A 14,515-nucleotide genomic window follows, 5' to 3' on the forward strand; every position below is an offset into this window, starting at 1 on the left:
ATCAGTGGTTGGCAGAGGCAGTGGCAGCGGCAATATGAAGCCACAGCTCATGCTCGAGAACCTGCTCTCTTAAATAAGTGGGGTAAGAAACTAAAGATAAAAAGACAAAAACAAATTGAATGTGTGAAGTCAATGGGATCTGGATGCAGTCTTTATGATGCAAACTGAGATTGCATATCTCAAAGATACAATGTCAGACACTAGACAATAGAGTTAGTGACATCGCTGTGAGGGGTAGGGTTAAGCGCGGTGTTAGCTGGCCCATTAAAAAGCATTGCATACAGCTCAGATTGCAACAGCACCAGGTCTGAATCCAGACCCCTCTCTGTGAAATACTGTGTCTGACATGAGTATTGTTCTAGACACGTTTATATGAAATATTAAATATAAGTAACATTTTATTATGGGTACAAAATCTTTCAAAATCTCGAAAGTAAAATGAATGTTCCAGAGCAGTCAGCAACTCAGTCAGTCAGTGTGCTCAGAATGACAGCATTAAACGAGGCAGCACACACGATATACATGACCCTGCTCACAAAAGTCTTATGTTGCATATTTAGGAAAATATCATGAAATGCAATGTATTGAGTCAAAATTATGGATTTCTCTTTTATACAAAAAATCAGTAGAATGTTAATATCTTGCATGAAGTCACTTGGAAAATGTATTTCCATAAATATGAAAAACTGTTTTTTTTTTGTAATATGCATTGCTAAATAGGAACTTTACTTGCACATGATTTTCCCAGTATTTAGAATTTTAAATACATTAAAAAAGTTAATTTATTTAGCTTTCAGATAACATATAAATCTCATTTTTTAAAAATTGTTGCTTATGATAGATAGATAGATAGATAGATAGATAGATAGATAGATAGATAGATAGATAGATAGATAGATAGATAGATAGATAGATAGATAGATAGATAGATAGATAGATAGATAGATAGATAGATAGATAGATAGATAGATAGATAGACTTCAATTTACATTTGTTTTTAATTTTTTGCTTCTCTTTATTTTTCTTCTTTTTAAAATTTGTATTAAATATTTTTCTATGACATATAAATTTGGGTGTACTAGTTTTTGAACCATTGTCATATGATAGTTCTAGATAAGCTAAGGATTTGGCTTCAGTACTGACTAAACTAATGTATATGCACAAATATAATACTGTATAGCTTCTTATTAACATATGATTTTAAAAGATTGATTTGTAAGGGGTGTACTCATATACGCTGAGCACTGTAATATAAAATATATAATCCCGTTCTAGAGTTTTTTCTTTGTATATATTTATTTTAAAATCATAAAAAAAGTAAAAAAGAAAAAGTTCTGCTTCTATTTTTATATTTGTCAAAGTAACTCAAAACACAGGATCATATACCGCATTGAAATTGCGTAAGGTAAGAGATTAGCAACTTCTAAATAACTGTAACCACCAAGTAATCTGTATAATGTATTCAAGTTATGTAACTTGCACAACACTAATATCATTTCAGTCTTGTGAACTAACCGTTCCTATCTATGTTTAGAACACACTAAGGGCAGTGTTGTTAGCAAACATAACCGTCTGCCCACACCACGTCCCATTACTTGGACAATTTCAACCTTCGAGCAGTGAGCAAACACGCGCGCCGTGAACTGTAGGCAGAATATGCCGCGCGCGCGCTCCACTTTATGAATGGATGGGAGTGGCGCCGTAGTGTCAGTGTCGTCACGTTGGTAATAGGCGCTGGCGTGCGGCAGTGGACTTGACAGGACAGCAAGTGGACAGCATATGGCAGCAGCCAGAGAGAGACACAGTCGGGCTTTAGCTGCAGAGGGAGGCAACGCGGTGAGCACGCGACCGTGACAGACAGGGCCAGTTTACATGTTACGAGATGGGAGGATGGGATTTTGGGAAGACAAAGGAATCGCAGGCATGTACTTTTTTCACCACCCGTAGACAACTTTGACTCGTTTTGAAGACTAAATAATATTAAAACTTGCATTCCTTGATGTCCTCACGGTGACTTTTTGATTCAAGCGATTTATTTCACCCCAAAACATAGCAGCTGGTCATATTTTTTGTGTTTGTGCTGAACGTTGCTCTGTCTGGACACCCCGAAGTGCATTCCTACAGAGTTGCGGCAAAGTAGAGAGATAATTGTGCCAATTTGATTTCAAAGGCGTGACAGAATCAAAAGGGCGAGACAGAAACTCGCATCAGCACCACGCGAGCTCACACTTCGTCTGGTCAGTTTAGGAAGAGACTCACACACGAAGCACGTCCTTACAGGATCCCAGAACTGGCGATCTGCATCTGCTGTCCTTCCCAAGAGTTTTGGCCAGTCCCAGCTCAATGACTAACTCCTTTTTCTTTTATCTATATGGAAGAAGGACTCAAAACTGTATTGTTTTTGTAAGTAGAAGACAGCGAGCACTTTGCTGAAGCGCGCGCGGCGGAACTCGAAAGATTCACGGGGCGAAATAACACTAAAGGTAAGCAGGATTTGTATTTACAGAGGCAAAACTTTGTTTGAAGTTTAAAATACGATTTAGTATGTTGGTCGCGTTATTTTTCATTTGTAATTTGTGTGTGGTTTTGTGTTTTTAAATGGCATTGAAGAACAGAGATTCACATAATACAGTGCAGCATTCTTAAATGTTTTACTAAAGTTTCAGATATCAGTGAAATCAACGTGTTTCAGAGTAAAAACAAAAAAAGAAATTAGGATAAATTATTATTAAAGTTAATGACATGCAAGGAAACATTACAATACCAATTGTGATTTTACAGTAACTTCTTGTCAAAAATAATTGCTGGCATGCATATCCCTGAATACTCTCTATATATGAGCAGCTCAGCAAGTTTTGAGATAAAGCCAGTGTTTGTTTTGTCAACCAGCACACAAGTCTGTGTGTCACTTGTGTAATCTATATGGGCTGAGGATTACACTACACCAACTAGGGGTGCCTTAAGGTACTTAACGGGGTCAGTGGGTCATGAGTTAATGTTTTTTTTATTTTAAGATATTTATTAATACTTCATTAATAATTATTAATAATTCATTATTAATACTTTATGTCCGGGGTATTTTAAGAGTCTAGCTTTAAGTGCCTGTAAATGTAAAGCTGAAAGTCCTGCGCTAGAAGAACACATACATATTTACAGTTGTAAAGAAATCTCAGTCCTTCCTCTCCGGATTGATGTGCGTGGCACTCCGTAATGAATTTATATTGCTTCCACATTTCTTCACATAAATTTTGAGGCATTCACCCAGCTGAGTAAACACTGACTGTCCGGTTACAATCCACACCGCACCCTAAAGGCTGTTTTAATAATGAATCAGAGTATTCAAAGAAAGGGATAGACACATAAAAAATACTAAAAACAATATATATTGTGGGGAAACACCCATTAACTGCATGCATTCCACAATTAATAAGACTAGTAATAGATTTGTCATTTCACTTTGATATGCAGATTAATAAATAACTTTTTATGCTGTGATGGATATCTGACTGAGTTAATGACAAACTCTGATTAATATCTCTTGAGGCTGTAACATTATTGTTTGGACAATACAATCCTGACAGACAATGGGAGCAGTAAATGCATGATTACCGGCAGTTAAAGACAGTTAAAAAACACAATTGTATGTTTTTCCAGCCATTTGTTATCTATCATGGAACTTAAACCACTGTTTTTTTTGGGTGAGGCAGGCTGTGGAACGTTACCGCCCTGTCTGTCTTTCTTTCTCTCACTCTCTCATTCTTTCTCTCTCTGGACTCCATCTCCAAGAGATTGTTGTTGGTGACTTGAGCTTTCCAGACTGCTTGCACTCCAAACATTCCAGGCCTCTTGAGCACCAAGGAGAAGGCCAGCTCCACGCAGCTGGGAGCTATATAAGACCCGTGTGTTGAGCAACATCTTTAACTTGGTCTTGCACTCCCTATGGCCTGACACAAACAGGGGGAGGGGGGGCGTTCTGCATTCCACTTTCTCTACCGGGGCAAAGCGCCATCCAGATCCCAGCAGGAATGAAGAGAGAGGTAGAAATTCCAGTGCATGGACAGAGGAACGCCACAGGTCATAACAGGATGAGTGAAGCATTCATGAGGTGTATTCTCTGAATGCACACGTGACGTTGGACACAAACAAGTGCTGTTCATTCTTGGCGACTGTCAGCATCTGACCTCTGCACACACACATATACAAACATGGAGGAAAAACAAACACGCATCTTCTTACCAAAGCACATGATGTGTGTCTGTGCTGGAGCAATGCAGTTTGGAGAGACGGTCATTGTACAGTGCTCTCTCTCCCTCTGTGTTTTTGGCTGCTTTCGCAGTTGTTTTTGAAAGTGGAGAGTTCGTGTGCAAAGAAAGTTGAGGCCAGGACAGCGGGCCGATATTGTGAGAGAAAAGAGTGGGAGACAGGGAACGGAAGGATAAAGTGGAGAGTAGTTCCTCTGGAAGAGGAACGCGCAAAGGGCTATGGGGAGAAGGATCTTGGATGAATAAGATGCAGCTGCCTGCAAAAAGATAAAAAGAGGGTTTGAAATGAGAGACAGTTCCATCAAAACAGCACTTTCTATGTCGTATAACAGCAATTATGAGACTGTTTTGTAGACAGGGGGAGGAGTATTAGAAAAACAATGTGTAATGCAGTGCAGTGTAAGCATAGAAAAACTTGCTGGTAAAAGTCTGGTAATTATTGCAGTTTATTCTGGCCAACAAGTCCCCACTTAGACCAGAAGATACCATCTGACCAATATGTTCAGTGACCAGTCACAGGTTATTTTGCTTTTAATTATTTATGCATCCAACAGCCACTTTTATCCAAAGCAAATTACAACTTATACACCACATTATTTCATGCATTCCCTGGGAATCATGTGCTTTCACAAGTTCTACTATAAAAAAAGCAAACGATATGTGAAGACTTAGAGATCAAATGTGTTCAGTTTATTTCCACGTACAAAACTTAAAATTGATTATTTTATAAACAAATGTAACATTTTGTTTAGCTTGTATATAGAGCTAAAACCCTTAATCAGGATGGACAACAAAAATATCAACAGATTTAAATCCAGTTTCAAGAGTTCACACTTAGCTGATGATTGATTATAAATCTTGTTTGGCATGCTGTCCCGGGAGAGAGCCCTGAGCTCATAAGATCCTCGAGCCTAGGGCTCCCTCCCGTTTGCAGGGCGAGAAGGGAGTTTGAGCTCAGGTAGACCTCGAGAACTCCCCTGCTATTGTAGCTAATAAACAGAGAGGGATTGTTCTTAAGAGATAACTACTTAGGACCATGTCTATGGTGCTGATTTAAGTTGCAGTTTTTTGGATGGTGTGAGAAAACCAGGGAACCTGAGGGAAACCCAGGTGAGCACAGGAAGAATGTGTAATCGCCGCACAGAAATGACAGATGGCTTGGTAAGGATCAGAACCAGTGACGTTCTTGCTGTGAGGCAACAGTGCTAACCACTGGGTCACCGTGCCACCCATCTAGGAAAGAAGGAGGAGTAGGGGTGGAAGAGGGTGTTCTTCAAAACAAAGATGGCTGTTATATGAAACTTAGGGTATTTATAGTGGCTTAGGAATTGTCTGATTGGTGAATCATAAACTAAATAATGCAGGACCGGCTGCAAGCAACTATAAGCATGTGGTCCTCTCGAAATTAGTTTATAAATAAATTTCACTTAGTGTCAAAAAGTTTGATAAAAACATCAAAAAAAGTCGGTACCATGTACAATGGGACCTAGATTACATTTCGTTTTGGTGAAATCTTGAAGCATGTCAGTAGTGTTTGAAAGTAACACTATGGGACATTTGTAGATATTACAGCTTGTGAGCAAAACAATTTATATTTTATCCAAAAATATCACTTACTCGTATTCGAAATCCATATGACTCACAAAAGGAGATGTTAGAAAGAATGATAAATCAATCAATAAGTTAATTTTATTCATGGTAAAGTTATGATAAAATTATTTAAATGATAAATGATAAAATCTCTGCCTCGGTTTGTGCAACAGCAAATTTATAAAAAGTTGATTTGTTTAACTAATTAAACAAGTGATACCTTTTATTTGTTGTTACTTTCTTTATTGTCCACAAGTGGAAATTTAGCGTTCACATTACACACATCACAGAAAAATAGACATAATAGGCATAACATTTATTACATTAAAACTCTATTTAAAACCCTACCTATTGTACTTAGAACCCAGTATTTAAAATTCTAATGGCAGTCGGCACAAAGGACATTGGATACACATTTTTTTTACTTGAGGTTGCCTAAAACATCTTTTTGATGGCGAGAGCTGAAATTTTATATTTAAGGGATGGGAACAATCTTCAATAATGACTTGTGCTTTCTGTTTGATTCTCATTGAATAAATTTCATATGGTTGTGCTTTACCTACAATTGCACTGGCGATTTTTACAACTATTTTTTTGCTTTTCTTTAATTAGCAACAGCACATACCATGCAATCATGTTAAAACTCACAACACTTTAAAATTAAAATTCTTGTATACCATCTCCAGAACATCTTGACTCACACCAAATTGATGTAACCTCTTAATGAGATATAATCTCCGCATTGCATTTTTAAAAATGCACTCTGCGTTTGCAGTAAATAAAATTTATATTTAAATAAATAAATATTCCTAAATATTTAAAACATCCAACCGTCTCTATTTCATGTCCCTAAAGGACCAGAGGTTTTAACCCTTGACTAAGAACAAGTTTATTTCTGGGAAATATCATCTCCTTGGTTTTATTCAAATTTATCTCCAGTGAGCACCTTTTACATAAATTTTGAAGCAAATTTATATAACTATAGTACAAGGTATATTTTGCTTTTGTTCCTGTTTAAGTCAACCAGCCAACAAGTGCCATATCATCTGCATATTTCAATTTAAAAACCTAAATCCTAGATCTTAAGTTCATTTGCGTAAAGAGAAAAAAGTAACGGTGATAAAATGCTTCCTTGTGGAACTCCTGTATTTACAATCATTGTTTTAGACACCATATGGTTAACTCTTTGAGGACGATTTAAAATGAAATCTTTAATCCACCAAATAAGATCACCATTTACTTTTAGTAAGCTAGAATTTGTATAACACAATGTTTTAACTTACAGCAAAACCGGAAAAATATATCAATTTAATCATCAGTTTAATCATCAAAATAATGGTTTTAATTATGGTAAGATTAAACAATTTTATAATAATCATTTGCTGTAGCCCAGTTCATTAACGTTTTACTAAGTGTCTAAGGTAAAGCATAAATGAAACAATATCACACCCTCCCTCATGATGATAGAGCCAACTAGGGTTACAGGTTATGTTAGGAAAAGCATGACATTTTTCGGAGAACAAACATCCCATTTCAGTCACGCTTTATTTTCATGGTCCGTATGTTGAATTTTACTTAAATTGCATCTAGATGCCAACTAATTCTTAATAGATTATAAGTAGACTGTTAGGTTGGGGTTAGGATTAGGGTTAGTGTAAATTGACATGTACTTGCAGTTTCCTATAGTCAGTTAAATGTCGGTTTAGCAGCAGTATCAAATGATATTAAGCAGAAAATATACCAATACTCAATTGGACCATCAAAATAAAGTGTTACGCTTATTTCTTTTTGTTTCACTCTTCATTACTATTGTCATCTTCTCCCTGTATGATGAAATGGATTGAAACAGAAGCCTTTCAGCACTAAGCAGTTCATTGTTTTATTATTATTTAGAAAAAAATAACCTATGAATTAAATAAGTCTAAATATAAATAGTTATATATTTATTTACCTCTAGTTTGGGACCATTTTAAAGATGTTTGGTTGACAAAAATCTCGGAGCTAGCTTGCTTTATGCTCACAGACACATGCGGTTGATAAGTGGCAGTGCTGGGAGACGTGACGACAGGCAGGTGTTATGCTGGAATTGTTCAGTGATAAGGTTCACTGCCCTTCCACCCTTGTCTCCTCCCCGTCCCAGTCCAGATTCCCGCTCTCTCTCCTGCTCTCTGTCAGTTTGTACATGCTTGTATCTTCTCTCATTAATGGAGAATGCAGATACTATTACACATTGAACAACTTTTGACACACTTTTGGGGAGCATGAACTCAGTCAACTAAGACTTCTAGTCGCTACAGGGGTCATTGCCTCTTGAAGTTAGATTCATCTGACACTGCTATTTGACATACTACAGAGTTTGTATTTTTCTGTCACATGTATTGTAAGTTGTTGAATGAAGTTATTTTAGAATGAGGTTATTCTTTTTTTCAGTTTTTTTTTAAACTGGATTCCAATGTCTATTGTTTGTGAGATATGCATTTTGTGTGTGTGTTTGTTTTCAAATGTCAAGAGGTGTATTCAAATCTTAAATATTTTCTCACATGCTGTGGTTACTTCAGGTTTTGCTGCTTTTGACAGCTGTTGATTAAATATGTCAGTTTTTTTTTTTTTTTTTTTTCTGAAGCTCCAGGCATTACTGATAAATGGGTCAGGTTTTGGTTTTATTTTTCACTAAAGCTTCAGACGTCACTATAAATATTTGAAGCAATACTAGTTTTATCATTTTAAAAATCTAATATCTAAGACATAAGCAACAACATACTTAGTATCCATGAAATTATATTGTGTTTAAAATATATATTGCCTTGAAGAAACGCATCTAGCATTGTTTTGTTCCTGAATCAATTGGTGTTTTAGAAAAATGCATTGAGTGAAACATGAATGACTCAAAAACAAAAAAGGCATATGTTTAGCTCTTAAATGAGGGCACAACCCAGCCATGAAGTTGTAGGCCACATAAAGTCTCAGAGCGGATTCAACGAATGGTGAGGTGCACTACGCACAAGTCACAAACTTTCTGTAGAGTCTAGACCTCCAAGCTTTAATTGACCTTCAGATTAGATCAAGCTTCATGGAATGAGTTTCCATGGGCAAGCAGCTGCACCCAGCCTTACATCACCAATTGCAGTGCATTGCATGCAGTGTTGTAAAGTAGGCCTCCAGTGAACTGTAGAGTGGAGACATGTCTTCTGTAGTGATGAATCACATTTGTTAACAATTTGTTTAAGGCCCCTTCTTGTTCCAAGATGACAGCACATCAGTACATAAAACGTCTATAAAGACATAAAATTATGAGTTTAGTGTGGAGAAAATGGACTGGTCTGCACAGAGTCCTGACCTCAACCATATGTCTTATCAGCTGTACACCTTTGAGATGAATTAGAGTGGAGACTACATGCTAGATCTTGTCATCAAACATCATTGCGCTTCAAGGTGAATGGTCGGAAATTCTCATCAACATGCCTAAACCTTCTGGAAAATCTTTCCAGAACATTTGAAGCTGTTATAGCTGCAAAGGGTGGGCCTTCATGGATGTCAATAAAGTTCATATGGATAGATGTCCCAAAACATTTAGTAATGTATTTAAGAAATAAGAACTAGACCCAAAGTCAACATTAGGATGACCCAGTCAGTGCAGCATATTTATCAAGTCATACAGCAGTTGCTTTTGGATCGAGACACTGTGGCTTCAATAAATGTCCTTGTTTCCTTGACTGTTTGAGTTTACATAACTCACATAACTTCCCAAGCCCCAAAGTTACAGCAAGCAAAATGTTCTGACTCACTTTAAAAACATTTCATAAAGCTCTTTCGGATGGGTGTGGGATTCATTAAATGAGAATTAAAGGGCCGTTTAGCATGCCTATGCTCTGTGTTGCATACTGTATGTACTGTATCAATGTGTGAAAGTTAATTTGAACACTGAAAACCAAGTTTCCAAAACAGCTCCATCTTGTTTTAAAGGGGAACAATAACCTTGTTTGTCATGAGGTCACTTTATAGTTTCAGATTTACTGAGGAAAAGAACGCACAGCCAGTTACAGGAAAACTTCAATCTTCATTTGTGTTTTGCTCTTTGTGCAGTAGATACAAAAAAGCAACCTGACATGTTGACCCGGCAGTGCCTGAAAACCACTTTCAAAAATAGCTCACCCTACATGATCTGTGATCCCTTAAAAAGCATACAGTAGTAGTCAGCCAGCACACAAATGAGTCATGAGGAAAACCCTGTATGGCAGGGAGTGGTTGGTGTGGCATTTTGTGCTGAACACCCACAACTCAAAATGAACTGGCTGCCACTGTAGTTCCTCCCATAAAGAAACACAAAGACAAGAAGACTCTCTTGTATTATGGCAGACAATGCAGCTCTCTGTATATGACTGTCATCCAATACAAAGGATAAAAGATTGCTTTATTTATTTCGATGTATCAATGCCATTGGGTCATATATCAAACCTACTGTGATATACTGTATTGCATTTATCAGGGTGGACAGTATTTTGAATGATTGTACTTTTATACTGCTATTGCAATTTGGGCGTGTTCAGAAAATCAGTTGACAGGGAAACAATCACTATTTTTGCAATTTACTTTTACTTTATATGACGTTACAAGCATCTGTAAGGATTTACTAAATATACCCCACGAAACATTAGATGTGAACATAGCATTTCTTGTGGATGACCTCATTGCATGTGTATTGGGAGGTGTTTGCCTTTTAGAGACAATATTTATGTGTGGAGAGTATCTGAATCATGCATCATGATTGACAAATATTTGCAGTAGTCATCTTGGCAAATATTTAACACCCCTCCAAAAAGCAAGTCTTAACCCATTACTTGCCTGGTTACTTAGTAGATTATATGCAACTTATAATCATCGGCTCTACTTGTTTGCTACATTATTTGAGATCATCAATGTGCTGCATTACTCATTGCTGCATCTGAACTGCAGCATGTTCTTGTTCCTTAATTTGCACATTGTCAGTAAATCACAAATTCCATCCAATTGACCCGAGATTGCACTCTTGCATGTTTAATAAATCTGGCTCTTGTTCTCAATTACATTCCCAATGGTATATAATATACATTTGACTTCTTGTGATGATATTTACACTTTATACATGTATTTGTAGTAGGGCTGCATGATATTGGAAAAAACGTACATTGTGATATTTACATTTTTTGATTAGTGATTAGTGATTTTTCACAAGATAACCTAATTAATTTTAGATGAATTGAAATGATTTTGTAAGGGACTGCATAAAATATATAATAAACAAATTACAAGCAGAGATAAATAAAGTAGAGAAAACATACACTACCTGACAAAAGTCTTGTCGTCGACCCCAGTTGTAAGACCAACAAATAATAACTTGACCTCTAGTTGATCAATTGGAAAAGGTAGATTTTTCAGATGAATCATCCGTTAAACTGCACTTCAACCATCACATATATACTATAATACTGCAGAAGACCTATTGGAACCTGCATGGACCTAAGATTCTCACAGAACTCAGTCATATTTGTTTAAGAAAAATCATGATTTGTTGTTAAATTCAGTTAGGGGGGATGCGAGAGATATGCATAGTGGATGGCAACATCCACAGCCTGAGATATCAAGACATTTGTGCTGCCCATTACATTACAAACCATAGAAGAGGACAAATTCTTCAGCTGGATAGCACTCCTTCCATACTTCAGCCTCCATGTCAAAGTTCCTGAAAGCAAAGAATGTCAAGGAGCTCAAGGATTGGCCAGCACAGTCAACAGACACTATTGAGCATGTTTGGGGTGAGGTGAAGTGGGAGGCATTGAAGATGAATCCAGATAATTTTGATGAACTCTGGGAGTCCTGCAAGAACACTTTCTTTGCCATTGCAGATGACTTTATTAAAAAGTTGTTTGAGTCATTGCAGAGATGTAGGATGCAGTCCTCCAAGCTCATTTGAGTCAAGACAAGTAACAAGACTTTTGTCTAAGCAAAGTCAGACCTTGCTGTCCTAATTAAATCATTAAAAATCAAGGTCATATTTTGTTTTGGTATGTATAATCTAGAGGCCTTTGCTTTTCATATAAGCAACTTTTGACACCAAATGATCAACTAGAAGTCAAGTTATTATTTGTTGTTCCTAGAACTTGGATAGGCAACAAGACTTTTGTCTGCTAGTGTAGAGATAAAGGAGTCTAACACAGTATACAGTCACGGAAAAAAAAAAAAATCAAATGCACAATAAAGCTTTATATTCTACATTGTGCAAATTAAGTATGATTAATCTTTGTTAATGCTACCAATGTAATAATTTATTGTTCCCAAATGCTTTAAAATGTTTACAAAGGCCTTAAAAACACAAGCAACTGATAAACTTTCACGTTGTTATGGTTAAACTGAAATGACTCCAAAAATTTTTTGTGTTCTGAAATGTTGTACCTAGTCAACTATAATCTTGACTCCACATTGCACGTCTTGCAATGTGACTATTGCGATACCAATACTAAAACCATATATTGTGGCCTAATTTTTGTAGGATATTTAGAAAGATATGTGTTTTGCAGGATTTCATTATATATATATATATATATATATATATATATATATATATATATATATATATATATATATATATATGTACACACACAGACACATATAAATATACTGCATATGATGATTCAGTTAAATGTAGATACCTTATTTTTATACTTAACAAAATTTATTAAGTTTAAAATGATCATTTGATGTGATTACTGCATTACTCTGATTCATTTAAATAAGTGTAAATTCAAAAACGTGATGCACACCGAACAAGTGTACTGAAAATCATTTTCAAATGAGTGAAAAATAATCACAAGATAAACCAGAGATTTAAATGAAACAAAAGAGTACAGGATGTCAATAGATGTACCCAAAAGACTGAATGCTAAGATACCCATCAAAGTCATGATGTTGTCTATTACATATATATGTATTACAGTACGCATATAATACAACCACACAATGAATATCGTAATTCACTATAATATTTACATAATGTTCAGCCTTAAAAATGTCAACTTAAATACTAAGCAAACAAAGACTAATTTACCAACATCAAAGCTATTTCTCTCAAAGCTTTGGCGTGCACACTTTTGATATCTCAATTATTCTTGACAGAAGATCAGGTTTTATTGTTGAGTCAGCTACAGTTCACATTACAGGGTGTGTGCTGGCATCTTGCAGTACCACTGTACCACAGTCCCTCCCAATCATTATCTGATCAGTACATTTGCACATGTCAATGACAGGTTTATTGCTTGTTCAAGAACAAACAACTGTTGTTTTGTTTCACACTAATACATCTTGCTAAAAATAGCAAAAATGTTTGGCATGAAAACTGAATGTGCTTTTGCTTAGCTGTGATGGTAATTATGTAATTGGTTACTGTTAGCCAATAAGAGCCTAAAGTGATAGGCACAGATATAACAGCAATATAGATTTTTCCACTGCTTTTTGGAGATGCTGTTTTAAGTGTTCAGCAGTGCGCCAGACAGTCAATTTGCTGTGTGTGCTTGCGTTTCTGTCCATAATACAGTATACAAGCTTATGTTTTGATTGTGTTCTGTGTACACACTGTAGCGGTTCCTCTTTTTGCTAACAATGTTTCTATTTTTGGACCTAATTTTATTTATTTACTCTTCTTATCCATTTTTTTAAACAGTCTATGCTAATGCATTCCAGGGCGGTTAAATTTGTCAGTTATCTCAACAAAAATTCTTCCTGTCTCCAAAAACCCTTTTCCCAAGACAGAAAGAAAAACAGACAGCAGCAGAATTGGCCTTCAAGACATAGTGGTTTGAGTTCATCATGTTCAGCTCTGAGCAGAATAACAGTGTAGTTTCTCATTCCTCTGCCGGTAGACAGCTGAGTTTCAGTTTGGCCTGCAATCCTTCAGAAATGTATGTTCTTGGCATGTTAACGTATTTAATTAGCCTATTGATCAAATCTGCATGCACTTCTGCACCCTGCAACACATTTATTGTCCTGTTGTACTAGTTCTTTATTTGTTTGGAAAACAATTATCATGCTTTCCACTAGGTGTGCCCTACAATTAATTTTGTACATTATTCAAATTTGATTTACTTTGACAGGCATATGTAAATGCCAAAGGCTGTTTTCTTTTCTTAACCGCACCCCATTGACAAAAAGTGCACAATTTTATGGACTGGTTATTGCTTTGGGTAACAGTTTATTTTGATGTTCCCCTTTAGACATTAAATTGACTACAAGGGCTCTATTTTAACGATCTAAGCACAAAGTCTAAAGCGCATGGCGCAAAAACATAAATGGCATGTTTGAATCTATTTTTGCTATTTTAAGGACAGAAAATACATTCTGCACCACAGCACATGGTCTATCAGGGTTGTGTTTATTCTCCTGATGAGTTATGGATGTGCTTTGAGCACCATGTACATTAAACCAATTAGAGTCTCATCTTTCATTCCCATTATAGTCAGAAGTGTGCACCATGGCGCATTTGCTATTTACATGGCGGCCTTTGTAAGAAAAAAACTGAATGCTTCACTTGCGAGAAGACAGTTAAACAGGCCATCTGCAGCGTGATAATAAAGAACGAGCCTCCTCCATTCTGCCTCTTTACTTTCTTTATATTTTACTCTTTACTTTTTACT

General features: G+C 36.2%; 1 protein-coding gene and 1 long non-coding RNA gene across 4 annotated transcripts in view; both read left to right on the plus strand.

Moving 5' to 3' along the window:
* LOC147844337 (uncharacterized) overlaps positions 1-14,515 on the plus strand; it is a 528,347-nt gene that overhangs the window by 61,126 nt on the left and 452,706 nt on the right. The gene's annotated exons all lie outside the window — the stretch shown is intronic.
* Positions 1,675-14,515, plus strand: part of rhobtb4 (Rho related BTB domain containing 4) — a 75,688-nt gene continuing 62,847 nt past the window's right edge. For 2 of the 3 annotated variants that reach the window (XR_015490227.1, XM_087251928.1), the window contains exon 1: positions 1,704-2,483. The gene's annotated coding sequence lies outside the window, so the exon portion shown is untranslated. 3 annotated transcript variants of the gene reach the window in all.

The sequence above is a fragment of the Danio rerio genome, chromosome 5 (assembly GCF_052040795.2).
Source record: "Danio rerio strain M-AB ecotype USA chromosome 5, GRCz13ab, whole genome shotgun sequence".
NCBI lineage: Eukaryota > Metazoa > Chordata > Actinopteri > Cypriniformes > Danionidae > Danio > Danio rerio.